The sequence below is a fragment of the Choristoneura fumiferana genome, chromosome 25, assembly GCF_025370935.1.
Source record: "Choristoneura fumiferana chromosome 25, NRCan_CFum_1, whole genome shotgun sequence".
NCBI lineage: Eukaryota > Metazoa > Arthropoda > Insecta > Lepidoptera > Tortricidae > Choristoneura > Choristoneura fumiferana.
The window spans coordinates 10,711,643-10,724,018 of record NC_133496.1 but is presented as its reverse complement, the minus strand read 5'-3'; positions in this window follow the sequence as shown (position 1 = coordinate 10,724,018).

Below are 12,376 nucleotides of genomic sequence, written 5' to 3'. Positions count from 1 at the left end.
AAAAATAAAACCTATTCAAAAGTATTTAAAAAAAATTGTGAAGTGATCAGTCGATGAAACAATAAGTAGTTAGAACTAATTATATTATAACACGCAAATACAAAAGAAACTTACGTTTTGGTAGACTGGTGTTTCTCGTCGAAGTTGGGACAGGTGTGATATCTGGACATGAAAATTTGCTATTTATACGGTTCGAAATCGTTTTGAATTAATTAATTAATTACTCAACCCATTATAGTAATGAATTTCTTCATTAACTTTACGTACTCACGACATTTTTGTTTAGAGACTCAGACAGTAGTATCATTAACATATCCGCCTCACTTTTAAATTAAAGTGTGACAATTAAGACAAAAAATTTAACAGTGCAATTTTTTTAGCAATGTCAAAGTGACTTACCTACAGCTGAGCAACAATTTTGTATGAGCATTTTTTTAATTTTTAATTTTCTGCTTATTTTATTAAATATGATGCTGGTTAGGGCAAGCTAAATAAAAGATTGTAAACAGTCGTTTCGTCTTTCAATAGGTATACTCGTACTTATTTTTTGTCGGACTGTAGTTGTAATACGGGAAAAATACGGTTATTAATAAATATTTTATATGATGAAATTGGTTGTGATAGTTGTTCTAGGTATTTAAATAGTCATTATACTAACGACGTTCGTGATCACGTGACGTCATGCTTTTGAATGCCAACGCAAAATAATGTTAAGTTTAACATAAGCATTCTTTGCTGCTGTGCTTTTTGTTGACTGTATTTGCACTATCATCTTACTATATTTTCGTACAAAATTTTAAGTTAATTTGACCACTACTAGATTAAGTATGTCAAATTTAATTTGTATGATTTGACCCGCACATACGTATACACATACAGGGTGGAGCGTCTATGTATGGAGAAAAAAAAAGTTGTTTAATCAGTCTCGAATACCTCTAAATTTGCATATGGACTAGTTTCTTACATAGATATTTTTAAATTATTTTTTCGACATATGTTTTAACCCTCTACCTTACTTGTATGAAAACTTCCTGTATTCACATAAAAATAAATAAATAAATATTATTTATGCTGAAAAGTGACGGGACATCAGCTTCAATCAAAAATTGTATCAATACATACAGTTTCGTGTTACAAGTCACATAAACATACTTAAACGAAAATTGGTGGTTTTGGTAGTTTTTGCAGTCTATTTAATTTATAATTTTGCTACATTTAGTGCGTTACAAAGGCATTTTACTTAAACTAAGGTATATTTTGTGTAAGATGACAACATAATTTTAGGTAAAAACACAATATTTAACGAAATGTAACATAACAGTTTTTTCAAATCTTTGAATGACAGTAGAGGGCTCAAAGTTGGTTTGAATATTTATATTTTTATATTTCTCATAAACCTTTGAACAAATCGCAACTTTTTAGCACTATACAGCATTCAAAATCCAAAAAAAAAATTTGTCCACCTTGTTCCAACATAAACAGTCATGTTAAATAAACATTGCGAGTTAAATAAAAGCTTGTACTTAATGAAAAAAATCCAACCGACCGACGGCTCAGGGAGAAGACGGATGCTGGACAGAAGAGGGTGAGAAAGAATAAGAAAATAGACACTAGTTATTTATTTATTTTATTTTATTTGGGGCATCAATATCATCATCTTATATAGTAGATACTAAATAATAATTTTAATAATTTGCGTAGTTTGGGGTTTCTTCCAATGTTTACTGGCTATTTCTTTTATTTGGCAACGGATGTTTACTCTGTTTAAGATAAGATAAGATAAGATTAAGACAATGATTTATTTACCAAAATTAAGATTACACAGTCATAGAGATATACAATACAATATTAAATCGCCATGCTACTTATGGGTCGAGCCTGTATCGTGTGAGCCCAACAAATTACCAGAGGAGTAGTAACAAACAATGTTCGATTTCACAGAGCAGAGCCCAATGTCAAGCACAAAAAATCGCGATATAGCCTATTAACAATAGAAATATATAAAAGTGCTAACTAACTAAAGTTTGATAATCAACTAGTATATAGTTCGAAACAACTCAGTGTTAAAAGAGGTGTTGTGAAGGGTGGGCTCCGCACGTTTTAACATATACGTGTCGCACATACGTAGCTGTCATCATCATCAGCTTACAGCAGTCCACTGATGGATATAGGTCTCTTCCATGGCGCGCCACCACATTGTCTTCAGCCCCTCGCATCCATCCGCCGCCAGCAACCCTCTTAAGCTACAACAACGTAGCTCTGTAGTGCATGGTTTTAGCAGAAGTTTAGTCTAGTCATTAGTTGCAGATGGCCGTTGGAGCCGAAAAGTTTTCGAGTGGAGACCGCGCGGCAAGCGCAGTGTAGTACGTCCACCAAGGAAATGGACGGATGGGGTTCCCTTTATCTTGCATAATATGGATTCTCCAAAATACACTTCGCATAACAGGTATCTCATAATTTTTTTTAGCCGAATGATACTTTTGCATAATTATCAGTTCGAATAATAGTCATTTATCAGAACACTCTTATCGCCGAACATACTTCAGCAGAATATTGAATAGCAGAACACTAGTGTAGGTATCGCCGATTTTTATATGGCATAATGGTATAGATAAATACTAGTTTGGACTATTGTATTTTCACGGAATTTTGATAGCGCTGACTTTAGCATGGCGTAATGACATAATTAAAGGAACTAACAGCTACCAAATTAATGGGTTAAGGTTAAAGTAAGGCCAGAAAATTAAGCGTGCTGTAACAGCAGCAGACAAAGCGCCAGAACAGAACAGCAGCTACATAGTAGGTTGGGTTAGGTTAGAACTGCGACCACAACAGCGCGCGAGTCGAGCGAGCGAAGCGAGCTTGCCGCGGCAGCAGCTGGTGAAGCGCCAGAATCTTACTGCTGCCTAAATAATAACCGTAATTTAATTGCAAGAAATGTTTAGTAAATTTTATTCTGCTTTTTATTATCCTTATGCAAAGTAATATTATGAGATATGTCTTTCTGCGTAGCAACTATTCGAACATGTAAGTATTATTCTCATCGATATTATGTGATGGTAATATTCTGCTTTACAAAATTATGAGAAATGATAGTACGAGAAAAAATATATGCGAAAAGTAATTCGGTGATATGATGATTCTGCTAAAGGTTGTTATGAGAAACGAAGTTAATCATGAGATTCGATTTTATGCAACATATTAGTTAACCGGACGGATGACCTGGTTAAAGTCGCGGGTTCACGGTGGATGCAGGCGCTTCCAACCGAAGCAACTGAAGATCTGTTTTTTTTCCATATTTATTAAGTATGTACGAGAGTATTGCTGTGTTAACGATACTCGTGCTTTCGAATGGTATTCTCATCTCGGTTCTATCTATATACATGGCTTGGTAGCCATGCAACTTTGCTAGTTGATCTTTATCAGTTTAAAAAGATTCAGTACTTACGATTACTTGCAATGTTTGTGAGTAAGCGTTTTCTGCTCTCCGTACTAGTCAAAACTGTATCATGGTGGAACAGGATACATTCACCTTATTATTGGTTCGGCACTTAATTTCAATCAGTGGGGGGACAGTGGCATGCAGTAAGTTATTTCTACGGTAGGCAGGTGCTAAGTAGTTTTCGCCTGCAGCAGCGCGCCAGTCCATCGCAGTAGGATAAACATTACCTAGAGCTGTATACCCTCCATATACATCCCAGTGGGGAGGCCTATGTCCTACGGCTGATCATCATCATTACCCGGAAGACTCCACTGTTGAACAAAGGTCTCCCCTACTAGCTGTTTAGGCTGCAGTGTATGTAGGCGAGTGGACGCCGGTTCGCACTGATTCTAGTGTTAAATTTAAGGGAAAACTTAGAGACAAAAACAGCCATGAGGTGAACAGTAAAGGAAGTATATTGTGAAAAAGAACGACCGGAAAAAGACCGGACTTTATGTACATATCACCAACACGATAGCATTAATCTTGTTGGTAATGCCAACAGTGAGGACCAAAGAAACATACATTGCGGTCAAAAAACAAAACCCTTCTTCGTAGTGTTAGGTTAGTTTGAATATTCTGTAGTTTTGATTGTGATTAAGAAATGACACAGTTATAAAAAATATTCAAAATTTAAGTCTGGGATCAATAAAAGTAAGAAATTTGATATATGTTAATTTTTATTATAATTATAACATTTCACACAAACACGCCTGTATTCCCAAATGGGGTAGGCAGAGCACACGAAACGTTACCGCTTCAGAACCACTTTTAGCAATTTTAGGTTACATATTTTACTTATTAACTATTAAACAGTATGGCATCATTATGAATTAATTAAAATAAAAAATATCTTAAGTACTTGCTATGACAAATTATTATGTTTAATCATTAATATTTATTTGAGCAAAAAACGGTACAATAAAAAAAACTTAAGAATTAAAACTTAAATTAAACATTGACCAGCAAATATGTCACTATTATACAGAGAGTAACAAACAAAAAAAATGAGTAAGTAAACAATAATTATGTTAACAATTAACTGGACTATTAATTTATAAACATTTACAACAAACCACGTTTATATAATTTTTCGACACAATTTGGCTTCTGCATAGGTCGGTTCTCTACCTGAATAATTTTATCTTATTCCCAGAAATAACCTTACTTCAAACTAAAAACATATTTCCGAATTGGCACAGTGTATTGCAGAACATACATTAAACACAATCATAATAAGGGTGAAGCCACACGAGCGTAATTTTTTGAGTTTTGAGTTGCTTATTTTCGGTCGCGCAATTTCTGCTGCATTTGTTTTATACAAAAGTTATCAGCCTATACTACTTCAGTGCTGGACATAGGAATCTCCCAATGAGCTGTTCTCGGCTAGACGCATCCAGCATCTACCAGCAGCCTTTCGCAGATCGTCACTCCACCTGGCCGGAGGGCGACCTACACTCCGTTTGCCAAGACGCAGTCAGTACTCAAGAACTCGTTCACTCCAGCAGCTATCGGTTCTTTGACAGATACGACCAGCCTACTGCCACTAGTCTCGTTGCGGATTCTATCTTTCAAAGAAACTCCGAGCATAGCTCGTCTCATTGCTCGCTGAGCGACCATAAACTGTTGGATTAGTCGTACTATGAGTTTCAGTCCACGTTTCAGCTCTGTACGACAGGTAGAACGTTCTGGTTAAAAGCTTTCATTTTCAGACATTGCGTCCAGTTTGTGCCACATGGCAACGTAACCATTGTATGAAACCGAATACGCGACCGAAAATACGAGAATCACAACTCAAAAAGTTACGCTCATCTGGCTTCACCCTAAAGAATTTTTTTTGAAGCTATTGGACTTTATTACACAACAAACACTTAATTTGAATTTCTAGGGTTCCATAATACTAAAAAGAAGCCGTGGTTTCATGATGTCCGTCAGTCTCTTTGTTTCTGCCATATTGCAACGCCTTATTGCATTTTTAAAAACAAAAAAAGACGAAAGAAACAAACAAGAAGGAATAATGTGAGATGTCGGTATAAGCCGCTCAAAATGTAGGCATCGTTTAAGAATACCAAAATGAACTGCAGGGCTACTACGAAACTCGAAGTTCGTGTCGTGCGGTCTTATACTATTTAATACGAGAGCGAGAGGGACGGTACGACACGAACTTCGAGTTTTGAGTTTCGTAGTAGCCTTGCTGACACATCCACTGATCTTAAAATCTATCGCAGTCCTACTTAATAATGCTGTTATTAGTCTTTGATTTGTAAACTAGACTGACACATTAAGCTTCAGGGATTTGGGGACGTGCATCTGGATTTTCAGCCGGTCAGAGTCCAGCACTGTCTGGGCTCTTCCTTATGGATTTTTCCCGATCGCACGCCGCCATATCCTATAAAGCACCTCATATAAAGTTTAAAAACAAAAGTCAAGTAAATAAAAGCATTGTCTTTGCCCTTTAGGCTTCGAATCCAAAAAAACTAGTGATACCTATTTGACACGGTTATCTAGACGTTAAAGTTTCAAGCCATCAGGATACTTTGGATTGTTTCCCATTTAACTCCTCACAAAACTTCCCACAGAAAAATAATTAACTTTCGCCCCACGAGCGCCGTTCAAAGTACTTTAGAAACACATGGAAGGCCTCGAAACATCTTTGGCGGACGACGGACCGAGCCGGGAGACCGACGGCCCGAAGAATTTATCGTAAAAAATATTTCGCTAAATTGCAAAACAATTTGTTGGTGAACCAAACACTAATTTTGAGTGTTTGGTTCCCAACAAATTGTTATGGAATTTGGTGAAATATTTCTTACGATAAATGTTTAATTATAATAATTAATAATAAAAATAATGACATCCGGCAGCAAGCCGGCATTAACTAGATGAAGGTTTCAGGGGACAGACAGACGTGGAAACGTGAAGAGGAGGCCTACGTTCGAAGTCGGACGCAACAAGGGCTGCTATAGATAGATAGAATAAAAATAATAATAAAAAAACTATTACGGACTAAAGCCCCATGCTGTATCCTCCCTCAGTCCGTTTAGGTAGGGGCTACGGAAACTTTACAGAATACGCGGCATCCTACCGGCGGTTTACCCTTGTGGGCCTGCCTCTGTTGGGTTTTCGCCCCACGAGCGCCGTTCAAGGTACTTTGGAAACACATGGAATGCCTTGAAACATCTTTGGCGGATGACGGACCGAGCCGGAAGACCGACAGCCGACGGATTTATCGTTAGAAATATTTCGTTTAATTGAAACACAATTTGTTGGCGAACCAAAGACTTATTTGAAAAGATTTTGTGTGCAATTATTTCAAATGAGTGTTTGGTTGACTTAAAATTGTTTTGCAATTTGGCGAATTATTTCTTACGGTAAATGTTTAATATAATAAATAATAATTATAATTAAAAAAAACTTACTGACTAAAGCCCCATGCTGTATCCTCAGTCCGTTGAGGTAGGGACTACGGAAACCTTACAAAATACGTGGCATCCTACCGGCGGTTTACCCTTGTGGGCCTGCCTCTGTTGAGCTTTCGCCCCACGAGCGCCGTTCAAGGTACTTCGGAAACACATGGAATGCCTTGGAACATCTTTGGCGGACGACAGACCGAGCCGGAAGACCGACGGCCGACGGACTTATCGTTAGAAATGTTTCGCTAAATTGAAACAATTTGTTGGCGACCCAAAGACTTATTTTAAAAGATTTTGTGTGCAATTATTTCAAATGAGTGTTTGGTTGACTAAAAATTGTTTTGCAATTTGGCGAATTATTTCTTACGGTAAATGTTTAATATAATAAATAATAATTATAATAAAAAAACTTACTGACTAAAGCCCCATGCTGTATCCTCAGTCCGTTTAGGTAGGGACTACGGAAACTTTACAGAATACGCGGCATCCTACCGGCGGTTTACCCTTGTGGGCCTGCCTCTGTTGAGCTTTCGCCCCACGAGCGCCGTTCAAGGTACTTCGGAAACACATGGAATGCCTTGGAACATCTTTGGCGGACGACGGACCGAGCCGGAAGACCGACGGCCGACGGATTTATCGTTAGAAATATTTCGCTAAATTGAAACACAATTTGTTGGCGAACCAAAGACTTATTTTAAAAGATTTTGTGTGCAATTATTTCAAATGAGTGTTTGGTTGACTAAAAATTGTTTTGCAATTTGGCGAATTATTTCTTACGGTAAATGTTTAATATAATAAATAATAATTATAATAAAAAAACTTACTGACTAAAGCCCCATGCTGTATCCTCAGTCCGTTTAGGTAGGGACTACGGAAACTTTACAGAATACGCGGCATCCTACCGGCGGTTTACCCTTGTGGGCCTGCCTCTGTTGAGCTTTCGCCCCACGAGCGCCGTTCAAGGTACTTCGGAAACACATGGAATGCCTTGGAACATCTTTGGCGGACGACAGACCGAGCCGGAAGACCGACGGCCGACGGATTTATCGTTAGAAATATTTCGCTAAATTGAAACAATTTGTTGGCGAACCAAAGACTTATTTTAAAAGATTTTGTGTGCAATTATTTCAAATGAGTGTTTGGTTGACTAAAAATTGTTTTGCAATTTGGCGAATTATTTCTTACGGTAAATGTTTAATATAATAAATAATAATTATAATAAAAAAACTTACTGACTAAAGCCCCATGCTGTATCCTCAGTCCGTTTAGGTAGGGACTACGGAAACTTTACAGAATACGCGGCATCCTACCGGCGGTTTACCCTTGTGGGCCTGCCTCTGTTGAGCTTTCGCCCCACGAGCGCCGTTCAAGGTACTTCGGAAACACATGGAATGCCTTGGAACATCTTTGGCGGACGACGGACCGAGCCGGAAGACCGACGGCCGACGGATTTATCGTTAGAAATATTTCGCTAAATTGAAACAATTTGTTGGCGAACCAAAGACTTATTTTAAAGATTTTGTGTGCAATTATTTCAAATGAGTGTTTGGTTGACTAAAAATTGTTTTGCAATTTGGCGAATTATTTCTTACGGTAAATGTTTAATATAATAAATAATAATTATAATAAAAAAACTTACTGACTAAAGCCCCATGCTGTATCCTCAGTCCGTTTAGGTAGGGACTACGGAAACTTTACAGAATACGCGGCATCCTACCGGCGGTTTACCCTTGTGGGCCTGCCTCTGTTGAGCTTTCGCTCCACGAGCGCCGTTCAAGGTACTTCGGAAACACATGGAATGCCTTGGAACGTCTTTGGCGGACGACAGACCGAGCCGGAAGACCGACGGCCGACGGATTTATCGTTAGAAATATTTCGCTAAATTGAAACAATTTGTTGGCGAACCAAAGACTTATTTTAAAAGATTTTGTGTGCAATTATTTCAAATGAGTGTTTGGTTGACTAAAAATTGTTTCGCAAATTGGCGAATTATTTCTTACGGTAAATGTTTAATATAAAAAATAATAATTATAATAAAAAAACTTACTGACTAAAGCCCCATGCTGTATCCTCAGTCCGTTTAGGTAGGGACTACGGAAACTTTACAGAATACGCGGCATCCTACCCGGCGGTTTACCCTTGTGGGCCTGCCTCTGTTGAGCTTTCGCCCCACGAGCGCCGTTCAAGGTACTTCGGAAACACATGGAATGCCTTGGAACATCTTTGGCGGACGACAGACCGAGCCGGAAGACCGACGGCCGACGGATTTATCGTTAGAAATATTTCGCTAAATTGAAACAATTTGTTGGCGAACCAAAGACTTATTTTAAAAGATTTTGTGTGCAATTATTTCAAATGAGTGTTTGGTTGACTAAAAATTGTTTTGCAATTTGGCGAATTATTTCTTACGGTAAATGTTTAATATAATAAATAATAATTATAATAAAAAAACTTACTGACTAAAGCCCCATGCTGTATCCTCAGTCCGTTTAGGTAGGGACTACGGAAACTTTACAGAATACGCGGCATCCTACCGGCGGTTTACCCTTGTGGGCCTGCCTCTGTTGAGCTTTCGCCCCACGAGCGCCGTTCAAGGTACTTCGGAAACACATGGAATGCCTTGGAACATCTTTGGCCGACGACGGACCGAGCCGGAAGACCGACGGCCGACGGATTTATCGTTAGAAATATTTCGCTAAATTGAAACAATTTGTTGGCGAACCAAAGACTTATTTTAAAAGATTTTGTGTGCAATTATTTCAAATGAGTGTTTGGTTGACTAAAAATTGTTTTGCAATTTGGCGAATTATTTCTTACGGTAAATGTTTAATATAATAAATAATAATTATAATAAAAAAACTTACTGACTAAAGCCCCATGCTGTATCCTCAGTCCGTTTAGGTAGGGACTACGGAAACTTTACAGAATACGCGGCATCCTACCGGCGGTTTACCCTTGTGGGCCTGCCTCTGTTGAGCTTTCGCCCCACGAGCGCCGTTCAAGGTACTTCGGAAACACATGGAATGCCTTGGAACATCTTTGGCGGACGACGGACCGAGCCGGAAGACCGACGGCCGACGGATTTATCGTTAGAAATATTTCGCTAAATTGAAACAATTTGTTGGCGAACCAAAGACTTATTTTAAAAGATTTTGTGTGCAATTATTTCAAATGAGTGTTTGGTTGACTAAAAATTGTTTTGCAATTTGGCGAATTATTTCTTACGGTAAATGTTTAATATAATAAATAATAATTATAATAAAAAAACTTACTGACTAAAGCCCCATGCTGTATCCTCAGTCCGTTTAGGTAGGGACTACGGAAACTTTACAGAATACGCGGCATCCTACCGGCGGTTTACCCTTGTGGGCCTGCCTCTGTTGAGCTTTCGCCCCACGAGCGCCGTTCAAGGTACTTCGGAAACACATGGAATGCCTTGGAACATCTTTGGCGGACGACGGACCGAGCCGGAAGACCGACGGCCGACGGATTTATCGTTAGAAATATTTCGCTAAATTGAAACAATTTGTTGGCGAACCAAAGACTTATTTTAAAAGATTTTGTGTGCAATTATTTCAAATGAGTGTTTGGTTGACTAAAAATTGTTTTGCAATTTGGCGAATTATTTCTTACGGTAAATGTTTAATATAATAAATAATAATTATAATAAAAAAACTTACTGACTAAAGCCCCATGCTGTATCCTCAGTCCGTTTAGGTAGGGACTACGGAAACTTTACAGAATACGCGGCATCCTACCGGCGGTTTACCCTTGTGGGCCTGCCTCTGTTGAGCTTTCGCCCCACGAGCGCCGTTCAAGGTACTTCGGAAACACATGGAATGCCTTGGAACATCTTTGGCCGACGACGGACCGAGCCGGAAGACCGACGGCCGACGGATTTATCGTTAGAAATATTTCGCTAAATTGAAACAATTTGTTGGCGAACCAAAGACTTATTTTAAAAGATTTTGTGTGCAATTATTTCAAATGAGTGTTTGGTTGACTAAAAATTGTTTTGCAATTTGGCGAATTATTTCTTACGGTAAATGTTTAATATAATAAATAATAATTATAATAAAAAAACTTACTGACTAAAGCCCCATGCTGTATCCTCAGTCCGTTTAGGTAGGGACTACGGAAACTTTACAGAATACGCGGCATCCTACCGGCGGTTTACCCTTGTGGGCCTGCCTCTGTTGAGCTTTCGCCCCACGAGCGCCGTTCAAGGTACTTCGGAAACACATGGAATGCCTTGGAACATCTTTGGCGGACGACGGACCGAGCCGGAAGACCGACGGCCGACGGATTTATCGTTAGAAATATTTCGCTAAATTGAAACAATTTGTTGGCGAACCAAAGACTTATTTTAAAAGATTTTGTGTGCAATTATTTCAAATGAGTGTTTGGTTGACTAAAAATTGTTTTGCAATTTGGCGAATTATTTCTTACGGTAAATGTTTAATATAATAAATAATAATTATAATAAAAAACTTACTGACTAAAGCCCCATGCTGTATCCTCAGTCCGTTTAGGTAGGGACTACGGAAACTTTACAGAATACGCGGCATCCTACCGGCGGTTTACCCTTGTGGGCCTGCCTCTGTTGAGCTTTCGCCCCACGAGCGCCGTTCAAGGTACTTCGGAAACACATGGAATGCCTTGGAACATCTTTGGCGGACGACGGACCGAGCCGGAAGACCGACGGCCGACGGATTTATCGTTAGAAATATTTCGCTAAATTGAAACAATTTGTTGGCGAACCAAAGACTTATTTTAAAAGATTTTGTGTGCAATTATTTCAAATGAGTGTTTGGTTGACTAAAAATTGTTTTGCAATTTGGCGAATTATTTCTTACGGTAAATGTTTAATATAATAAATAATAATTATAATAAAAAAACTTACTGACTAAAGCCCCATGCTGTATCCTCAGTCCGTTTAGGTAGGGACTACGGAAACTTTACAGAATACGCGGCATCCTACCGGCGGTTTACCCTTGTGGGCCTGCCTCTGTTGAGCTTTCGCCCCACGAGCGCCGTTCAAGGTACTTCGGAAACACATGGAATGCCTTGGAACATCTTTGGCGGACGACGGACCGAGCCGGAAGACCGACGGCCGACGGATTTATCGTTAGAAATATTTCGCTAAATTGAAACAATTTGTTGGCGAACCAAAGACTTATTTTAAAAGATTTTGTGTGCAATTATTTCAAATGAGTGTTTGGTTGACTAAAAATTGTTTTGCAATTTGGCGAATTATTTCTTACGGTAAATGTTTAATATAATAAATAATAATTATAATAAAAAAACTTACTGACTAAAGCCCCATGCTGTATCCTCAGTCCGTTTAGGTAGGGACTACGGAAACTTTACAGAATACGCGGCATCCTACCGGCGGTTTACCCTTGTGGGCCTGCCTCTGTTGAGCTTTCGCCCCACGAGCGCCGTTCAAGGTACTTCGGAAACACATGGAATGCCTTGGAAC